Here is a 21389-nt window from a genome sequence, read left to right as displayed (position 1 = left end):
GAAATTACAGCTGAAACATTTATACAAAAGTGCTTTGATGTTTAACTATAATTCATATTTCTTATATATCACAATATAAGAAAGAGTATTGTTAATTCATCAACAAAACACAATCATAAGATAAAAGTACCAAATATGAAAGGTCCTACTCATGAGATCAACAATATTGATTACCTTATTTTCAATAAAATATACTCTAAGACTAAAGAAATGTAAATTCAGTTGAGTATGCTTCAATATACAAGAAAATTAGATCATGTTCCAATTATTTCATCAAAACATTCACAAAAGTACAGAAGTGCAATCTCTTGCAAAGTGTTTTTGATAAAATCCTGGACCCCTCTCTAAATGCATGAGAGAGGTTTAAATAATATACATATGTTTCAAAAATAGATTATTACATAAAAAGCTAAGGAGGTTTCAAACAACCTTCCTTAGAATAAGTGAAAATAAAAAACTAAAATAAAAATAAATGATGAAAAGCTTCTCCAAATTGAATGGTCTTATTCAGCCATTCGGTCCTTGAGCTCGTAGATGTCTATCATTGGCTTAACCTGGGGAGGTTGGCCAACTCTAGATCTCAATTGCGTCATGAATACACAATCAATGAGAGGTGGAACCATCCTTTGAGAATAATTAGTTAAACAATGTAGAGTAATCCAATGACTATGTGGTTTTACCATAGTCATCTGATGGCTTGATTTCTTCTACATTTGTTTGGGCAGTTTCTTTCCACTGTTCTTCTAATTTTTTAATGTCCAAGAGAGCTTCTGGCTTGCATTCTCTAATAAGATTGGCAGTGTGAAGGTTTTCATTAACACCCTCAATGATGTTGTTTGTTGTACTCATTGCTCTTGTTGCTACCCTTTCTATTTGTTTTAACTGTATGTCCCAATCTGTAAATAAGATGCCTTTGTGGGACTCCTCGATCTTTGGTATATCGGTGTTATTTCGTTCTTCATATTCTTGCCAAGAAATGAATTATGTTATCCTTTTGTTTAGATCTTCATATTCTAATCTTTGATCAATTACTTGATTGTTTAATTTGTCAATTGATTCACAATAAGGTTTGATCAATGAGATTCTTTGAAAGAATATTTCCTCCTGTTGTACCAAACGAGAATTTAATTCAAGTGTCTCTTTGATGAATTCATCTATTTGAGGACTTTATTTGAATTCGTCCAATATAGCCTGCATTTGGTGAATCTATGTGTTCTTCTCTGCCATGTCTATCTAATGTTGTACTGTCATTTGTTCAAAATTTTGTTGAAGTTGTGCCAGTTGTATTTCCGCTTGCCTATTCATGCTTTGTCTTTCCTGCTCAAGTTGTTGTTCAAGCAGCTGAACTCTTTTTTCCTTTTCTTTAAGCAGAAGATGAAATTTTGTTGCCTTATCGATGGCTGTAGTTTCATAAGTGCTTTCAAATTGTGGTAGCTTTGTAAGATTTTCGGATGGATCAATGGGGGTGTCTCTCCACACTACCGCCATTGGTTCACTTCCAAGATCTATTGTTGTTGATACATCCAAATTTATTTTCTTTCTTTGCCTTTTTACTACATCCTTATGTGTAGGGTTGTAAAATATGTCCAGCGACAGTATTTCTTCAACCTTTAAAACAATTTTAGAAGTTGTGTGTGCTGGGATGACTTCAATATCTTGAGTAGTTACAATTTCTTGTATTGTCGCTTCTGCATTTATAATCCATTGAGTGTGTTGTGGAGTCTGGAATCTAGAAGTCCCTTCAAGATTGGTCTCTATTTGGAGATTTTTATTAAATTTCCAACACTCATGTTCTAGATTGATGACTGGGATCCTTTCTGTTTCAATCTGCAGGGTACCATTCTCCATGTATTTTTCAGTGGAGACCTTCTTGGTCGTTTCTTCAAGATTTTATTTTGTATCCTATTCATGGTCTGCCTTGGGGCTTCCTTATTTATTCTATGATTCATGTGCAGAGTATTATGAACCTTGAGCTGAATTTTCTTGTGATTCCTCATCAGAATTGTGCTTGGAACTCTCCTCCAAGCTTACGCTGGGAGTAGGTTGTCTTACTTCTTTAATTTGTAACAAGTCCAAAGGGACCTATTAGAGCCTTTTATTTTTGTATATGTGGAATTCTCTAAGGTCCTATGGGTCAAGATTTAGTGATGCTAAATGAGAAACTTGTGAAAATTTCTCGACTTACTCAAAGAGATCATCAAACCCATCATCTTCATGAATGAATTGTCTGATTTTGACCATGGAAGTGAAACTCTTGGAAATCTTATTGGGGTCATATTATCTGCCTAGCATGGTAGCCAGGTTTAAAGATTCGATGTTCTGTATTTATTTTGATGCATACCATCACCCACTATCTAATAAGCATTTTCTTGTGCCAATAATTTTTCCAGAACATGATATGGAAGAACATGGGGAGTTGTAATACTCCCGAAAACTCTGATATATGTAAAAATTCCTCACCAAGCCATCTCACGACCAAAAATATGTCTATCTTTGCTTCTTCTAAAAGCCTGGGGGCTTTCTTATAAAAATGGGAGGTAAAATATGATTCCCACAATATTTTGTGATAAATATGAATTGATGTAGGGCCCTTCACAGTCCATTTCCATCCCATATTTGGAAAGTTTGAGAAAAAACATATAGCATCCATGACATAAGAACTCATGTAAAAGGGAGGGATAACTCGAGCGAAGACACTTCTGTTACGCCTATTTTCTCTAATGGCCATGGCTAAATTTTCCGACAAAATAGTGCTCTAGTTCAAAATTGTAGCATTTACAATTGCATCAATCAAGAGAACCCATTCAATGGGAAACTTGGTGGTATCATCTTTTCTGAATATCCTACACAACATTGCAACTGCAAAATTGTGTGGGGCTGACAAAGGAGCGATGGGGTATATATCGGTTTTCTCCCATCTAAATTTGTTGGGGCGAGACCTCCAATTTTTCATAATGTCCATTAGGTCTTCATTTTCCTTGGAAAAATTCTCAATAAAGGCTTTTTCATAGATCTTATGTGGCTGTGGCAGGTGGTACATTTGGCTCAAATTGTCTGATTTGAATGATCCCATAACTTCTTTCCTGGAGTTTCTTAAAGTTCGATCTGAAACATCCACATCATCAATAATCCATCTTACCATATCTATGTATGGTAAGATTTTCGGCCTTGTAGCAATCCTGTTTAGGAAAGAACATGTCGCTTCGAAGTAAGAAGCATTGGATGAATCCATGGCATCTGATGTTGCTTTAGTTTCCAGGCGTCTTGGGTTTTCTTCCTCTTGTAAATTGTACATTGCCTCCCAAGATGTAGTCTCGTCATCTTTGGTTCAAGTGATATCAGAGAAGAGTGGTTGCATGTCTCACTGCTTAGGCGTAGTAGCCTCTGCGGTCTTTTTCCTTTTCTTAACCATTTCTGTGAGTGTTGTGTTCTTTGAAAGCTTCCTGAAATTCAGGAAAATGGAGAAAACAGGGTAAAAACGCAAAGCGGTAAATGTAAGAGAAAACACAATTAACACAAAGAGCTTTTATTTCAAACATGAATAAGAAAGAGATCAATCATCTCGAGCCGTTAAATGAATTCATCAACCTAGTCAACCTAGCCACTTGGATGATCTGGTCTCCTTATTTAATTTGCAGCCATGATCTGACGCCTCAACTTGTCCTGACGATGAACCACACTAGTTGGTTCGAAACGCATCGACAAAGGTTTTCTACATGTGATTTACATCGAAACTCTTTCTTATAAGCATTTAAATCTCATTAACTATGCATTAAGGCCTATACAAGATTTCCTTTATGTCTTGTCAAAATATTGCATTGTGTGTTTCAAAATGGTATTTCCAATTGGTTTGAGTTATGCATGATACCAATCTTGCAATTGTGATGAATCATAATATCGCAAATCATGGGAGGATCAATTTAAAGTTTCATTGTTTTTTGTGATTTGCAACAAGCGGCATATGTTTTAAATTTTTAAAGCATGTTCCCTTTATGTAGAGGCTTATTTCATTTGAAATAGATATTTATGATATGTCAGATCTGAATGAAATTATATAACAGTTTTAATATATCGTCAGGTCCGAATCACATTGCATATCACATTTCCTTATGGTTTGTATGTTTTACGCTCTTACAAAAGCCATGATGCGATTGCGATAAATATTTTAAATAATATCTTAAGCCTTAAGTATTACAAAAGTTAAATTCCATCTTTGGGTCTTTTGCGAGGATTTTTCTTATCACATCTCGCAGATTCTACCTCATGACTAACCTTTTTTACTATTATATCATGCGATTTGCGATAAAGAGGGGATGTGTTATCACAAAATGACTTGGTTTGATATCTTAGTTTATCAAAAGTTTTATTTTGAATGCTTTCAAAAGGAAATCTCTTATTGACTAAGTTTTTTGGATTTATTTTTAAAAGGGTCCCCATTTATTAATACAATATTAACTATTAAATCAATAAATGGGGGGTTTGTTGAATAATACAACAGTACCCTAGAGAGCTAGTCGTTGATCAAGGCGCTCAATTCACCTCACACATGATTGAGAATCTGTTGAGTCAGCATATGATCAAGCACAAGAAGTGAACTTCTTACCATCCTCAGGCCAATGGATAAGTATAGGTTACAAACAGAGTATTGGAAGGCATTCTCATAAAGGTTGTGATTAGCAGTAGAAAATATTGGGCTAACTGACTAGTGGAGGCCACTTGGGCCTATAATACAACCTAGAAGACAACCACTAGCTTCACCCCTCATGATTTGGTGTATGTGAAGAAGGCTCTGCTCTCCATTGAGTTTGATTACAACACTTTGAGAATAGAAGAATAGTTGTATTTGGATGTTACAAGGGCACAACAAGAGAGGCTACTCTAGCTCAATGGTTTAGATGAATTCAGGATGTAGGCCCTCCTACACACAGAGGTGACTCAAGTACAAAGAAAAGATTGGCATGAAAAAAACATCAAAGACAAAGTTTTTCAAGAAGGTGATTGGGTTCTACTATATTACTCCAGGTTCAAGGACTTCAAAGGAAAACTGATGACCAAGTGGCAGGGCCCATATCTGATAGAGAAGTGTCATGACAATGGGGCTATGCAAGTAAGGACCATTGATGAATAAGGTATCCCCTTGTTGGTTATTGGATACATATTGAAAGGCTATAAAATACCTTTTTCAAGGGAAGAGTTCATTAGTACCATTAGTAAGGAAGTGAATGTGCTTGGAAGTGTCTCAGCTTCTAGCTCACCAAAATCTTGAAGACTGTTTTATTTTTGAAAAAAAAAATGAAAAAAAATAAAGGACTTAGGTGAAAACCTTTATGAGGCACTTGCGGCCAACTTTTGGGTTGAAAACCTCCTTGAGGCAGGCCAAGAGTGAAAAAATGGAAAATAAAAATATGCCTAGGTGAAAACCTCCCTTGAAGCACCTAGGACAGGCAGATAGGTTGAAAACCTCCTTTCAGGTGACGTGTGTGTCTTTCAAAAAAAATGAGAAAAAGAGAAAAGAAAAAAAAAAAACAAAACAAAATAACATGGAAGGGACCTCAAACCTACCCACTAATAAATTTCTGTGATTTTTGCAGGTTTTTAATGGAAACAGAGGACAAAAAGTTCAGAGTACAACAAGCCAAACAACACCCCATTCTTCCTTCACTCACTTCATATCTCCCATGTTTACCATGTCTCCATCATCCATCCTCACTTCCATGCATCAAAAACCAATTTGCAGGTAATTTTGTGACTTCTACAGTGTTTCCTATAGTTGCTACAGGAGTTTCCTAACAAGATGTTCTAAAACTCTACAGGAATGAAATTCTGATTGGGAAGTGATGATGTAGGCCATTTCTGGGTCGAAAGAGGGGGCCATAAACCTCACCACCTCTCATCCAACACCAACTCATGACCATACCACCCTCTGTTTCCATCAAAAACCACTCAGAAAAAATGAAAATAAAAAATAAAATAAAATAAATAGAAAAAGTCCAAGGGCCATGCCATCATTAGCCGCACTCACCTACCACTCCATCTCCTCCATTTTCATCCTTTCCACTCCTACATCATCATGCATTCCTCCTCCAAGTGAAAAAAAAAATAGCAAAAAAATCATGAAAAAGGTAGCTACAGGTTTCTTGTAGTAACTACAGGAACCCTATAGCAGACTGTGCTCTCACATCAACAACTCTCCATTCACTCTCCTTCAACACCAAGTCAAGCAGAGCTCCACCACCCCTTCAAACAATATGACTCCCATATAGAGCTCAATAGTAGTAGCAGTAAGAACAAGCACCTGGACATAGGAACAAAGAGCACAACCACATCAACAACAAGAAATATATAGAAAAATGACCAAGGAAAAGCATTTACCTGAACAAAAAGAAGCACAACAAAGCCACCCTCTAGCATGTAGCAACCAAGGAAAGGAAGGCATAGATATGGAACGTCATCCAAATTCTTCCCTAAGTACAATATAGTAAAAGTGTAGGAATATGAAAAAGTCGATTTTATAAGCTGGAGGTGGCCAGTTAACTTGGCCACCCTTAGCTCGAAAACAAAAGTGAACTCCTAGTCAGCCTGACACATGGAAACATCACATCAATAAGAATGAGTTGAAAAGGTGGTCGAGTTAAGTTGTGTGAGAGTGGGTGATGATTACGAGGAGAGGCTGCATGATAGCTAATGGTGGGCCAACAGTCCCAAAGAGGAAATCTCGTACACTGCCAGCCAATACAACGCTCCAAGGAATCGACCATAAAAAGAAAATATTTTAAACTCTCATGCACAATTTGTTCATTTCGATATTAAAGAGGACCGAGACCACCTTGGAGATCCATCGAGGAGGAAAACATGTTTCATCCACCCTACAGGAAACAACAACTACAGGAAACACAGGGAGCTACAAGAAACAGTGGAAATTCACAGAGAACGCTAAAAGGAGTTGCATAGGGTCAAGTTGCTTAGAAATTCTCTTCATACAAAGCATCACAGTGAAAGGTAGGTGGCCCATATCTCCTATACTTTGAATTGATAGCTAGGAACAAGAAAAATTGGGTTTTTATGTGATTATAGGGGCTTGGGAGTTTTAAAATAATTGTGAACAATTTGAAAGTTGTGTGGAGATAGGGAGAAATTGCATCCATCCACCACCCTCAATCACCCTAAAAACTAAGGCTAAGCCTAGTAGACTACCTACAGTGACCCAACCAAAAAAGGAACATGACAGGAGGGTTTAACAAAAGGGAACCCACAGAGACATCCAAGGTACACCTCCACCCCCCTGTGGTATAGATATTTAGAAGACATAACCGGTTCGGATTCTTTTAGCTTCTCAAAGGGTATTATGATGATGTAGCTCAAGAATTTTTCATTGCACTTAACCCTGAGTCTAGGATCAGTGCTACCATGGTGGTAAGAGGACTATCAATTACAGTTACTCCTGAAGTAATTAGCAAAATCACTACACTTCCTCAAGGGATGCCATGGAGAAAGGAGGATAAGGCTGAAAGCACTTTTTCAAAGAAAAACTTCTTCTTAAGGGATGAAGAGACAACTGAGGATAAAAATGGGATAAGAAGGGAAAGCCTTCCCTACCCTTGGAATGAGGTGAGCTATCATATTCTGAAATATATCTCTTGTGAAGGGAGGCTCAGTATAGTCTATGGCTATCAATTTAGACTCCTCCATGAGTTGAGATTTGGAGAGGGGATACCCATTGACAGAAGACTCAGTATACCCTACTTCTTGCTGCAATCAATAATAGACATGAGCTTAAAATTCCAAGAGGGAAAACATCAACAATTGGCACACCATGGACTTATTAAGCTAATACTAGAGGATTCCCTAAGCCAGCTCAGAATCCCCATTCAATGGTCCACATTCAGAGACATGGATAGAGAGGCTATGGTTGAAATACAATCCCTTGAATATGATAGGGACAATACCTCTAGTGTTGAAGAGGAGGCAAAATAAGAACCTGAATAGGAAGAAGAACCTAAAGAGGAAGGAGAAGAACTAGAGGAGGAAGAGGAGGTAGAAACTGAGAAAACAAAGGAAGAAGAAGAAAAAGAAGAAGGAGAAGAGGAGAAAGGTGAAGAGGAATGAAATAAGGAAGGAGTAAGCCCTTAGGAACAAACCAAGGAAAGGGAGGAATCTCCAAAGTTGTCTCCTGAACCAATTGAGAGGGAGGCAGTTGCTACCTTGACTTCCCTAAGCACATCTGTCAAATCAAAAGGGAACAGATACATGCAAACTCCCCTCTATTTCAAAATAAGGAGTAGCACTAGGATCAAACAGGGGAAGCCAAAAACACCCACCAAGACTCCAATCGTTTTTGAGGACTCGCCAAAAGAGCAAGAAAATCTAGTTTCCCTGGAAATAAAAGGTGAAGAGGGCACATCAAAAAAATCTTCCCCAAAGTCTCCCATCACATATGTTAGGAGGCATGTAACCAAGTCAGAATCGACAAAGAAAAATAAGGCACCTTTGGCCCCATTTCAGAAAGGAAAAATCCTTCTACAGGAAACTCAGACAGTCCTACAGGAGACTCTATCAGCACTACAAGAAACATAGAAAAATCAGCATGAAGGACAACAAGGACAAAGGAAAGGCAAGGAAGCAGCAACACAGGTGCGGGAGGAGGAAAAATCTATAAAGACATCTAAGGGAGAATCCCAAGAGTTGCAGTAACCTATCCACAACCCAATCTGAGCTCTTATTACAGATTCATTGAGGGAGGTAGAGTAATACCACAGAAATTTTCCATCCCTCTCCTCTTTAAGCTCGAGAAGGGGAGAGGAAGGACACATCACTAGATGCAAAATGCCAAATCAAAGAATGTAGAGGATGTGGACCATATGGAAGAGAAGCTACTAGAGATGGGCAAAGCGTTGAGTAGAATAACAGACGGGGAACGAACTATGAGATATCAACTAGAGAAAACACATGGCTAAGGTGGAAGTTACAGGAAAAAGAGAGACAATTGGCCAACATGGCAAGTTGCTCCATGGAGGTGCTCCAGTGTAGGATGACACCAAAATCATATGCCTTGTACCTCAAATATTAATGGCTAAAATTTTAGATAAATACACTAGCACAACGGGGTACTATGCCTTTCCAAGACTATAGGAAGTTCATGAGTTATGTGACAAAATCACCCTAGAGGATAAGGCCAAGATATCTTAATTCTACTTGCACAACTTGGCCTTAACATACTTGAATGTGTGGGACCCCAATGCAAAGTTGGGGGACTTATAACTAATGGCCCTTGCATCATGGATGAGTCATGAGGAGGCCAAGGCTAAGGAGGTGAACAAGGTGTTGGAAAGAGAAGAAAAAGAGCCCCTTTACATCAGAGAAAAACATATCAATTATATGGTTGCCATTAGCACCCACAACATCATCTCCAATGATCCCTAGCTTGCACCAATATACCTAGCTACACAAGAGCAATCAATCTCACATTTTTAGTACACCTTGAGATTGTTAGGGGATGAAAGCCAACAAGCATACTAAAGGAGATGGGGCACCCTACCATACAACCTAAGGATTAGGGAGTATCATTCCCCTGAAAGAATGAGAGATGCACTAGAAAGGACCCCACTGTATAAGAAGGCACTACAAAGACTCAAAATCAATTGGATTGGTTTGAAACTTAGTCCACCCTTGCTATTGGGTATGTGTTATCAAACCAGCTCACAAAAAGATAGAAAAGATAGTTGAACGCCTTAAAATTCAGCCTCTTCGAGGGGGCAACCTCCTTTACATTACACAAATGAATAATTCTTGGATGATTCAAATGAAAAAACTTCCTTTCTATATATAGGAGTCTAAGGGGTCACAATATAACCAAGCCGACCTAACAATAATAATATAAAGGCACAAAAATAACAATAGAGAGATTTTATGGGGCACAGTAATAACAATATGGAGACAACAGGGGCACAACAATATTAATAAGAGATACAACTACAATATTAATGAGGGAATCACTAGTATTGTAGGGACCTAACATGCCCCTCTCCTTCAAAAAATTGGTGTCCTCAACACTTGAGTAGTTCTGGATGCTTCTGTATAAAATTCTCATCCTCCCATGTGGAATCTTCAGCGGATAAGTTCTTCCACTTGATGAGATACTCTGAAATGGATCGATTTCGTAGTTGTTGAGTTCTTGTTTCTATGACTACTTCCGGTTCCAATATAATTTTTCCTTCCTCGTCAAGTTCTGGAAATATTGTTTGAACTGGGAGCTTGTCACCTATAACCTTCTTTAAACATGAAACATGGAAAACTGGGTGCACTCGAGAAGTTGCAGGAAGCTCCAATTTGTATGCCATAGTACCAATCTTTTGCAACACCTTGTACGGACCATAATACTTTGGTGACAATTTGTTATCCTTCTTAGCTTGCTTGAGGGACATTTGTTTATATGGTTGTAGCTGTAGGAATACCCAATCACCTACATCAAAACTTCTTTCACTGCGATGTTGATCTGCCTGTTGTTTCATTCTATTCTGCGCCAACACGAGGTTATCCTTTAAGAGTTGGAGAACTTGTTGTTGATGCTCGATGTGATGTTCCACTACTTGAACCTTAGAATTTTCTCTTAAATATGATGTGATGGATGGTGGCTAATATCCATAAAGTGCCATAAATGGGGTCATTTTTGTTGCTGTATGGAAGGAAGTGTTATACCACCATTCAGCCGGAGGCAACCATTTGACCCATTGTGTCTGTTTTTCAGATCCAAAACAACGAAGATATCCTTCCTAAAATTTGTTTACTATCTCTGTTTGCCCATTAGATTGCAGATGATAAGATGAGCTATGAGCTAACTAAGTACCAAGACAAGAAAATAATTCTGTCCAAAAATTTCCTATAAAAATTGGATCTCTGTCACTTACAATAATCTTTGGGTTTTCATGTAGCTTTTGAATTGTTTCCATAAATATCGTAGAAACTGTATTGGCTTTAAATGGATGTGATAATGCACAAAAGTGTGCATACTTGGTAAGTCTGTCAACTACCACCATGATGACACTCTTTCCCTCAGACTTGGGTAAACCTGTGATAAAATCCATTGAAACCTCCTCCCAACATTAGCTTGGAATGGATAAAGGTTGTAATAGACCTGGTGTCTTAATTGTTTCAGCTTTATTTTGTTGGCATACCAAACATTCTGTCACAAACTTTTGAATATCTGATTTAAGGCCATCCCAAAAAAATTCCTTCTTAACCCTGTGGTAAGTTTTTAAAAATTCTGAGTGCCGTCCTAAGGGAGAAGTGTGCAATTCCAGAAGAATCTTTTGTTTGAGTTGTGAATTCTTACAGAGGTATAAGCGATCTTTGTACCATAACGAATCACTTTTCCAGCTAAATGTATTAGATGTGTTGGAATCTTGTTGTAACTTTCGAATAAGTTGCCACACTTCTTCGTCATTCTTCCATTCCTCCCTTACTTCGTTTATCCAATCTAGTTGGATAATAGAAATGGCACACAACAATGCTTCCACATCCTCATCCTTTCTTGAGAGTGCATCTGCCACAACATTTTGCTTCCCTTTTTTGTATATGATTTCAAAGTCATAACCCAACATCTTTGTGACCCATTTTTGTTGTTCTTCAGAGGATAATATTTGCACTAAAAAGTATTTAAGGCTATCATGATCCGTTTTTACGTTGAAGTGTCTTCCCATTAGGTAGGGTCGCCATTTCTTAAGTGCATGTAGTATTTCCAACATTTCCTTCTCATAAATAGGTTTGTGTAAATACTTTCCCTTGATTGGACGACTTTCAAAAGTAATGGGTCTTTCATCTTGCATTAAAACAACACCAATTCTATTTCTGGAAGCATCACATTCCACAATAAAGGTTTTTGTGAAGTCTGGTGTAGCTAAGACCGGTGCTTGGCACATTGCCTATTTAAGATATTCGAAGGCCTTTGTTGCTTCTGGAGTCCATGAAAATGTGTCTTTCTTCAACAATGTTGTTAAAGGTGTTGCTATTTTCCCATAATTCTTAACAAACTTGCAATAATACCCTATCAACTCGAGAAATCCTCGCAAATTCTTTATGGATGTGGGGATTTCCCATTCCTTAATGGCTTTAATTTTGCTAGGGCTACCTTAACTCCTTCATGAGATACAATATGACCCAGATATTCCACCTCTTGTACTCCAAAGAAACATTTAGATCTTTTTGCATATAATTGTTTCTCCTTCAATAGTTGTAGCACCCTATCAACATGTTCAACATGATCCTTCCAAGACTTTCTGTAGATTAGTATATCATCAAAAAATACTAACACAAATCTTCTAAGGGTTTGAAAATGGAATTCATCAAACCTTGAAATGTATAAAGTGCATTGGTAAGGCCAAAAGGCATGACCAAAAACTCATAGTGACCCTCATGACTTCTAAATGTTGTTTTCAGAATGTCTTGAGTATTCATTTTGATTTGATGATATCCTGAACGAAGATCTAACTTGGTGAAGTAAATTGATCCATGCAATTCATCCAATAATTCATCAATGACAGGAATGGGAGACTTATATTTAATAGTTAGCTTGTTGAGCTCCCTATAATCTGGACACATGCACCATGATCCATCCTTCTTGTGCACCAATACTAATGGAGCAGAGAAAGAACTTTGGCTAGGTTGAATTATACCAGCCTCAAGCATTTCTGCAACCATACGTTCAATTTCACTCTTTTGGGCATAGGTATATCTGTACGGCCTAATGTTTGGAGGAACACTTCCTGGAATCAAATGAATAGCATGATCATGATCACGAATAGGTGGGAGACCTTTGGGAGTCTCAAATAGCTTGGAATGATTGTCCAAGACTTTTTGGAGATCTGGAGAAATAGATGATTTCGATGTGGAAACATCTAGCGAACATAATTGTGCAATTACACCTTGTTGTTCCTTTTTTAGAAGCTTTTTCATACCGTTAGAGCTTATTATCTTTCCCAGTTTCCCTGCAATACCCCTTAATTCTTTTCCTTCCGCATAAAATTTCATGAAAAGTTCTTGAAAGTTAAAAGCTATTGTACCAAAGGATTTAGCCATTGGACTCCTAGTACAACATCAGCACCTCCCATTGGAATGGAAAGAATTGGGGTTTTCAATACATATTCTCCCATGGATAGCTTGATATTATGGCACTTTCCAAAGCAATTTATTGTTCCTCTATTTGCAACCATCACTTGACACTCTGGTGCTGGATATAGAAAGCAATTCAATTCTTTTGCTATCTTACAATGAATAAAATTGTGGGTACTTCTTGAATCAATCAACACCATTACCTTTTTCTTCTTCATTTGTCCTTCTATCTTGATGGTTTGAGGAGTGGTAATCCAGCAAATGCATTACAAGATATGGTTGGATTCATTTCTTCTTTATCTAGGCTTTGTTCCTAGAGTATATCCTCTTCTTTTGACCTTTCTTGCTCCTTTTCTTCTTCCTCTTCACAATCTATGTAGAATAATTTCTTCTCAGCACACTCATGACCTTTAGTGTATTTTCTATCACAACTGTAACAAATCCCTTTTGCTCTTTTTTCTTCCAATTGTTGTGGTGTCAACCTTATAGGTTGTGTAAGGCTAGGGGCAACAACACTTCCATCTTTATAGTTGTGAGAGGTATGCTTCCTGGTTGCCATAATTTTGCTTTCCATTTTTCTTGCTAACTTGAATGCCTTCTCTAATGAATCAGGTTCCCAAAGGCGAACATCATGTTGGATATTATCCTTGAAATTCCCTATGAACACATCAATCCTATGCTCCTCTGGAATATTTTTTACCCTTATGTTCAATTTTTGGAACTCCTCAATATGCTCCATTATTGAACTCTTTTGTTCAAGACTTATCAATTGGCTAAAAAAAGTGTTTCTTTTTTCATCCTCATAATGTGCTGTCAATTCTTCCGTAAAAATTTCCCAAGTGATAATTTGTTTACAAGAGTAAAGCCATTGATACCATACAAACTGATTTGGTTCCAAATATAAAGTTGCAATACATACCTTTTGTGTGTTTTGCACATTATTGAGATCGAAAAATTGCTCCATCTGTAATATCCATGTTGCGGGATCCTTGCCATCAAACTTCCTCATATCGATTTTTGGAATATGGTGGGTCTTCGATCCAACATTAGAGTCTATGGAATCATGATTAACATTTCTTTTGTTCTCATCATGAGTTTCCTTTACTACCCTTTCACCATTAGTGACCATTTCTTGTAGCAACTTATTCAATTTTATATTCAATTCTTCCATCTTATCATCCATGCCATCCATTTTACCATCCATTCCATTCATCTTAGCTTCCATGCCTTTCTTTAAACCATCCATCTTAGCTTCTACACCTTTTTGTGCAAGTGACACTTGTTGCACTTGGTCTCATAATTTTGATATATCGTGTTGCATTTCTTCCTCTTCTTCATGATTCATGCTAGAGCTTTCAGGTTGCTTACTATGTGTTTGTATTTTCTTTCCTCGGGGCATCAATTATCGATAATAATGCTTTACTATGCCCTTTGAATTCCTTCAAACTAATTTTTCAAACCAAGCTTATGCAAAAATTTAAAAAAATTACACACCTTTTTTCACTTTGTAGTAGCTTGATATTGAATCTGATGTATCTCTGTAATTTCAGATCATCCAGTTTTGAAATTTTGATCTGTAGTAGCCCTCTGTGTCCTCTTTCCAATGCCACAAGTCTAATCTAGATTGGATTCTCCAAGGAAGTGTTATGCACAATCTCCCAAGATGACCTGATTATAGACCTTTCCAGAAGAGCGAACTTGTATGAAGTGCCACGTGTCATGTTTCAACCTTTGGCTTTGAAAAATATATACAAGAAACTACAATCTGTCCTCTTTCTGTACATTCTTACAAAATTTAAATCCGATGCTCAGAGAGAAAGTTATGACGATTTTCCCCAGGTCACTTGTTTGGAATGTAATTCAGGAGTCTGCAAAAAGACCAACTTCCTCAGATCATATCTCCGCAAATATAGTGCAAAAAGCTCTGAAATTCAGATCCGAGGTTCAGTACAATTTCTTCTCAAATGGGTCACAATATAACCAAGCCGACCTAACAATAATAATATAAAGGCACAAAAATAACAATAGAGAGATTTTACGGGGCACAGTAATAACAATATGGAGACAATAGGGGCACAACAATATTAATGGGGGAATCACTAGTATTATAGGGACCTAACAGTATGCTAGAAGGCAAAAAGGAGGAAGAGGAAAGAGAGCAGTGGGAGGAAATAGAGAACTATGCAGTTTTTTAATCCAAAAGAGGAAACTCCATCAGCAGAGGCCTGGGATGTCAGAGAGGCCACAAGAGCTATGAAATACATGGACATAGACTAATTTTCTCAGAGGATGAGAAACACTTTCAGTAGGGGGGTGATGATGAGGCTCATCAATAGGTAAATTATATGGGCCTTAGTGCTACTATCCAACTTATTAAAATCAACTTTTCTCACCTTTCTTTACATATTTTATTATATTTTTCTTAGTGACAAGGGTAAAGGTGAGATGTTATGTCATGCGGCCTAATGTACATTAATTATAGGATTTAGAGCATTTGTTTGGCTAATTTAAGCGAAGGAACTTGAAGTAGACAAACAAGAGGGATTTTAGAAGATTGGGTCTCCCTCCTTAACTCCTAAATCACTAGAACATTCCTCCACCAGATCTCATTAACTCGGAGTTACAAGCCACCAAGCCCACCGAGTTCATTGGTAGCCAATCCAGTGATAGTTAAAGACAAGTTAATCTAGAGTTTGGGAGCCAAACCTCCCTAACTTTAAGGAAGTTTTTGCTAGCTTCAGTTGCATAAATAAGAAGGCCTAGAGCCTCATTAGGATTTGACTTTTTATTATAGCCAAGAGGAAATTTCGAGCTCAATATATTGTGATTGTTATTCTCATGTTATTTTTGACATTTTGGTGATAATGAAAAGGGTTTCTTTGATCCAGCACTGAGTTGACTCAAAGGGATGAAGCTCTTGTTGATTTGGGGTAGCATCGGATGTTCTATAGCCACGAAAATTGGTGGAGAGGCTAAGGCACATGAGACCTCCAATACCCAGAAAGGGTTTGGGCATATTCTAAACAATTTGAGATATATTAGAACAATTAATATTTTTTATGGAGTCCCTAGGTCTAAACTTAGGGAAAATAAAATATTAATGTGTATTAATATAAAACTATGTTAGAATGGTCCAAAAGTCATGGATCAAGACAGATATAATCTTAGTCGTTGATTAGGGACTTAATATCAGTAGTTGATGTTTCAACAAGAAAAGTATAAGAGGAGGATTGAGGGTCACTTGGAGAACACACCAAGAGATCAAGATTTTGACTTTATGGGGCTGGGTTTGTTGAGAAAGTTGAGAGAGTGATCAAAGTTGCAGCTAAGGGGAAGTGAATATAGAAGCAGAGAGGTAGAGATAGCACTGGGAGGATCAATGTAGTAGCCGGAGAGAGTGATGAAAAAGCAGCCAAGGGTTCATGCAGAGCTAGCCAGGGCTCATGTGGAGGCAGCTAGGAGTTGCGCAGTGCCTCAGAGGGCTAGCATGGGTGACGCAGAGGGCCAAAGGGCTGACGCGGTGCCTCCAGAGACTGACGTGGGCCAAAGTAGAGTGACGATGGTCTAATTTTGTGCCATAGAGAGGATAACACAGTCCCTAGAGGCTAATGTTAGGGTTTCATGGGGCAGATTAGAGTTGTGGAGCTGCCAAAGTGTTTATCCGGGGTTTCAGCTGGAATATCTGCTTCTGAGTAGAGAGGTACTACTTCTAAGATTTTTCTCTATTGGGTGAGCCAGATTTGGCACCCAGATTGTATTCTGAAACTGCTTAATAAATCAAACCCTCAGATAGTTGCATTGATTTTCCTGCATTGGGTTTTTCCAGGGACATTAGTCCAAAACAACAGTGTCACTTATGTGCTTGTTTCTATTTCCTTCAGTTGATGATTTGTAATGTGTTGAGCATGCAATTGTATTTATTTCCAGTATTTACAAGGTAAATAACTTATTAATTAACAAAACAAGTAGGTAGGAATAAATCAATAAACTGCATGAAGGGTTTCTAACGTGTCAGACTTAGAAATTCCAACATGGTATCAGAGTGTGGTTCCAAATCACAGGAGAAATGAGGATATCAGCCGAACAAAGAATCAGCAGTAGAAAACAGCTGTCCCAAGCGACAAAATTTGTTCCTAACAAAGTAGCAACAAGGAATGGGTGACGCAGTTCCTACGTCATCAATACTGAGCCAAGAAGAGGCAGCACAGAGGTTGAGGGAGGCAAAGGTAGGCTAACGCAGAGGCTAGGAGGGCTGACACAGTTGGCTAAGGAGGCTGATTTGCCAGTATCGGGATTGCGCAGAGCCTAGGAGCTCTAACCTTCATTTTGTTGGGGTTTAGGAGGTCATGGGTAAGTTGCAAAGTGGAGATGGTGGGGTATTGTAGTTAGAATAGTACCTAACAGGGCAAGGACAAGGTAGATGGATTTGTTGCCAAGGTGGATTTCTAGCCAAGGAATCCATATCAGTGTTGCAGTTGCACAGACGATTGGAGAGGGGCATCTCAACATTGGCGGAAGGGTTTCCAAGAGATAAATCGAGGCTTAAAGGAGTCATACCGAGAAATTCCAGGAGGGAAGTACAGGAGCATCGAAATGGCACTACACAGAGTAAGAGACTAGCAAAAACTGGACAAAGCCAAAAACTTCGTAGTTCTGAAGGCCAGAATCTTATCTGTACTAGACAAGAATCATGTCAAGTACTTCACCTTAAGGACAATATCTATCCTATTTGACCTAGCTGATAACGACAGGTACGAGGATGCAATGGCGAGGCCTAACAGTATCATCCTTGATGAGGTCAATGATCATATAGTACCACATATTTCCGAGAAGAACATGACACAAGAGATGTGGGAGGCCCTGACCAAGTTGCATCAGCATACTTCCATGCAGAGGAAGATGCTACTAGAAAATTAGTTGCGATCATACCAAATGTAGAATGGAGAACAGGTCAACCCATTCCTCAGTTGATTGAAGGAGATCTGGGATCAGCTGGCTTCCATAGGGGCAATGCCGGATCCAGAATTGATAGTGAGAACAACCATGAATGTAGTCTCAGAGGACTGGGCGGTGCTTGTCCATAGCATACTGGGCAGGGCGACCCTTCCAGATTGGGAGGAAATGTGGGTTTCTCTTCACCAAGAAGAGATTAGAAAGCTGAGCAAGGAAAGAGGCAACAGCAAGGGGATTAGAATCAAGAAAGAGGAGGAGGAGGATGTTGCCCTAGCGTCTTAGGGAAAGTAGGAGAAATGAAAGAAGAAGGACCTCTCCAAGGTCAAATGCTTCCACTGTGGGGAGTTGGGTCATTATGTGACCCAGTGTCCAAGGAAGAAGAGTAAGGGAGAGGCCTCCGAGACTAAGGCAGCACCAACAAGGCCAGATAAGGAAGTGGAAACAGACGATGATTGTGCCATGAGTGCTCATGTACCACTTGAGCAGAAGTGGGGAGACATCAAGCTGTAGTTAGGTAGACTACAGGCGATGAGGGGCAAGATCCTCGAGGTACCCATCCTCTTGGATTAAACCTTGCTTTGGGAGACCCAAAGAGGAGTATCAGTACTAGTGATGTTAATAGAGACGGACGCGGATGGAGCGACAGAGGGAGATGCAATGCAGAATTCCCAGGACAATGCAAGGCTAGTAGGCTACAACAGTGCAAGAAGCATGGGAGAGTTGCACTAGTGCAGGATGGCACAGAGAGGTGTGTAATGATGCGATATGCATGGATTTGTTGCAGCAGCGCAGAGGTCAAAGAGGGAGCACTTGTCAGTGACAGAGGAAGCTTCAGCATTAGGAGTGTTTCTAGCCTCACAGAGATGTCAGAGTTGGGAGATCAGATACTAACTTCTCAGTAACTGAGTTGTAGTGCAGCAGTTAGCAGTGGTAGTGCTATGGGCAGCACAATGCAGCATGATGAGAGGGGTTGCAGTGCATATGCAACAGTGGCAGTGGCAAGGCCATGGGTAGCAGCACGGATGCAGAGGGAGTTGAAGTACAAATGTTGCAGTGGCAGTGGCAGGGCCATGGGTGGTAGTACAGGATGTAGCAGTGTAGAGGATACCGGATAGCAAGCCCAGCATTAGCACAGGGAGTGATGTTGGATGATCAGAGTGATGCTTAGTGAGGAGTATTACTAGAGCACAGTCCTAGCTAAGAGGGAGTGTTGATTTTGGGTAGCATCAGATGTGATATAGCCACGAAAATTGGTGGAGAGGCTAAGGCACATGAGATATCCAATACCCAGAAAGGGTTTGGGTAGATTCTCAATAGTTTCAGAGCTATTAAAATAATTAATATTTTTAATGGAGTCCCTAAGTCTAAACTCAGGGAAAATAAAATATTAATGTGTATTAATATAAAATTGTGTTAGAATGGTCCAAAAGTCATGGATCAAGCCAGATCTAACCTTAGATGTTGATTAGGGACTTAATATCATTCATTGATTTGTCAATGAGAAAAGTATAAGAGGAGGCTTGAGGGTCACTTGCAGAACACACCAAGAGATCAAGATTTCGATTTTCCGGGGCTGGGTTTGCTGAGAAAGTTGATAGAGTGATCAAAGTTGCAGTTGAGGGGCAGTGAATACAAAAGCAAAGAGGAAGAGATGGCACTGGGAGGATCAACGTAGTAGCTAGAGAGAGGGACGCAAAAGAAGCCAAGGGTTCACGCATAGCCAGCCAGGGGTTACGCAAAGGCAGCCAGGAATTGTGCAGTGCCTCAGAGGGCCAGCATGGGTGACGCAGAGGGCCAGAGGACTGATGTAGTGCCTCCAAAAGCTAACGTAGGCCAAGCTAGAGTGACGTTGGGCTAACGCTGGGCCAAAGAGAGGCTGACGTAGTCCCTAGAGGCTAACAATGGTTTCGTGGGGAAGATTAGAGATGCGGAGCTGCCGTACTGTTTATCCGGGGTTTCAACCGAAATATCTGCTTCCAAGTAGAGAGGTACTACTCCCAAGAGTTTTCTCTGTTGGGTGAGCCAAATTTGGCACCCATATTGTATTCTGAAACTACTCAATAAATCAAACCCTCGGATAGTTGCACCGGTTTTCTGGCATTGGGTTTTTCGGGGACATTAGTCCAAAAACAACGGTGTCACTTATGTGCTTGTTTCTATTTCCTTCAGTTGATGATATGTAATGTTTTGACCATGCATTTGTATTTGTTTCCAGTATTTACAAGGTAAATAACTTGTTAATTAACAGGACAAGTAGGTAGGAATAAATCAGTAAAGTGCATGAAGGGTTTCTAACGTGCCAGTCTTAGAAATTCCAATAGATCTTGGGTTAGGTCTCTGTAAGCACCTAAATCTGCCTTAGGCTGAAGGAAGGCAAAATTCAGGGTAACCACAAACCACGCTCAGTCTGGTAGCTAACCCTACCATAACAGGAGAGGGCTCTCTCCGAGTCACGCTTAGCGAATAAGTAAACGGAATGGTTTGAGACGACTAACAGTGAAATATTGATCTTAGGCTTGTAAGTAAATATGGATACAAGAAGAAATTTTTTATGAATGACTGAGTTTCTAGGATGGTATGGGACCAACGGACAGCAATGAGCAGAGAATTTAATACAAAGGCACACATTACTTCATGAGGCAAGACAGGCGGAAAGTCTAGCAATTTAGTTTGAAATAACGTGGAATGGAGGAATTGCTTAGGAGGGTGAAAATGGCATAAGTACATGAATCCTTTTCAACAGCAGAAGAACACTGAACATGAAATTTTCCCACAGGTTGAGCAATAAAAATGAATTCTACCTTATCTAACTTAGAAAATTTCACTGGAAATGAATATGAAATGAACTGTGAAACATTACGAAATGCATATGAAACATAAGAGACACATTTTCTACACTCACAACCACATGAATCTCATGAAACAGAGCCGCTGCCTTCCATTAATCCTCTGTCAAAATATACAATGAAGAACTGAGTTTCTCTCCCACAGTCTCCCAGAAATTACAAGCCAACCAACCCTTTCCAAATAGTTTGCATACAATATATAGAATTTGCCATGAAGGATAGAACGCCCAGGGGTTGGGGAGTTACTCTAATCATTACAAAATGGAAGTGGAAAGCCAACCATTAGCTACAGGTGCAGCGTTACAAACATGACAAATGGCCTGGGTGACCGTTTGCCTTCCTTTGCCACTTGGATAGAAGCCAATCTAGAGTGAAAATACTTTAAATGCCACCTTAGGTGCCAAAAAACTAAAATGTAGATGATCGGGCCCACTTGGAGAAGTCGCGAATCAAAATTTCACGAAACAGAGGTAAAATTGGGCTTTT

The sequence above is a fragment of the Pinus tabuliformis genome, chromosome X, assembly GCF_031772625.1.
Source record: "Pinus tabuliformis cultivar Carrire ecotype Pingquan chromosome X, CPIR1, whole genome shotgun sequence".
NCBI lineage: Eukaryota > Viridiplantae > Streptophyta > Pinopsida > Pinales > Pinaceae > Pinus > Pinus tabuliformis.
Note: the sequence above shows the minus strand (reverse complement) of the source record.